The following is a 1,730-nucleotide window of genomic DNA, read 5'->3' on the forward strand; positions in this document are numbered from 1 at the left end:
TTGCTTTGGGTAGTATTAATATTTTAATGACATTTTTTCTTCCAATCCATGAGTATGGAACATCTTTCCATTTCATTGTGTCATTGAAGAATAACTTTTCATCTTTAGAAATTCCACTGGACTCCCTCTTTCCTATGTGATTTCCACCCTCCTTTTTCCTTCGTTATATAAAATGGCTGTACACCACATGCCTGACACTCCAAATCACTGTTTTCATCTGTCATCTTGTTTCCAACCCAAACTCTAGCCAGGATGAGGAGAGGAGGGTACATAGGATATACTCAGGAAACCCGTGACAGGCAGACAATGTTAACCCTGTTCTGTGGCATCCAGATGGAAGGCAGACATTCGAGCATCGCCAGATCACTCGTAGTATAATGTTGATACCCCTTCCGTTGCCCCAGACTTAATAAAAATAAAATAATCCCTTGAAAATGTGTCATAGAAAAAGTGCAGAATGCCTCGGAGCCTGAGTTAAGGCAGAAAGCTCATTTTGATTAGTCAATAACCACAAAATTGCAATTACCTGCTGTTACCACAGCTCACTCTTTTAGGGTTTACTGTGTTGCAAGAGCCGTTGACTCTTTACAGTCATTGTAGCCGCAGTGGGAACCTCATGAAGAGATCACTGTGGTCTTTAGATCAAAGATAAGGATGCTGCCTCCTGCAAATTCTGAGACTTCCCAGTACTTGAGCTGACAAGGGGAAGCCAAATCTTAAAACACGTGGGAAACAGTCCCTGTGGGAAGGGTTTTAATATAATACAGATGGAGGTGGAACGTCCAGGTCTGGGCAATTCTTTCAGCCAAAAAGAATGTATTAAGTGTTTTCTCTGTGTGTGGTATTGTACAAAGCACTGGGAATCAGACGGTCAGCAATACCAAGTTAGTTTCTAACTTCGAGGAGTGAGACATACATTAGCCAAATAAACATACATGTGTGTGATTATGAATGATAGCAAGTACTCCGAAGGCAAAAAAATTAAGAGAATATGATAGGTTAACTTGACCTTTATAAGGGTCAGGAAAGACTTTCCTGAGAAGGTAACATTTGCCCATAATGCAAACATGAAGCTGAAGATGAAAAATGTGCTCCAATACGTTTAAGTAATTATCTTGGGGTGATCACATACCCAGAGGTTCTGGAGTATCCGAACATTATTAGAAATAGTGTAGAATTTCGCCAAAAATTAACGTTTTCTATTTTCCAGAAAATACACGGAATTCAAAGACAATAGGCAGAAATTAATAAATTGGAGTCTTTGAAAACTTGTCTTCTGTTTTAACCAAAGGCATCAGGGTAGTATAGAAAACAACTCTGGACTGGGAGACGATATTAAAATTATCTGTTGAATAAGGCATCTAAAACACATAAAGACATTTTAAAAATTCTTAAGGAAAACAACTTGAGTGTAAATGCACAAAGAATATGACAGACAATTCACGGAAGAGCTAACTGAGATGGCTAGTAAATGTGTGAAAGATAAGGAGCCTCACCGTGATCAGGGAAGTGGTAATAAAAACCATCACGGTTTCGCACTTCACACCGAGTAGAACGACAAAAATTATTACACTTTACAATACTAGGTATTGTTGTATTGACTGGAACAATACCTTTGTGAAGCAATTGGGCAATACTAAAGACAAGTGAAGGTACATATATTCTACGACCCGGCCATATACCCAGGGTATATCCACTTTAAGGATATAGACGCATAAATAAATTGTGTG

This window comes from Ursus maritimus, unplaced genomic scaffold (genome assembly GCF_017311325.1).
Source record: "Ursus maritimus isolate PB19 unplaced genomic scaffold, ASM1731132v1 scaffold_36, whole genome shotgun sequence".
NCBI classification, from domain to species: Eukaryota; Metazoa; Chordata; class Mammalia; order Carnivora; family Ursidae; genus Ursus; species Ursus maritimus.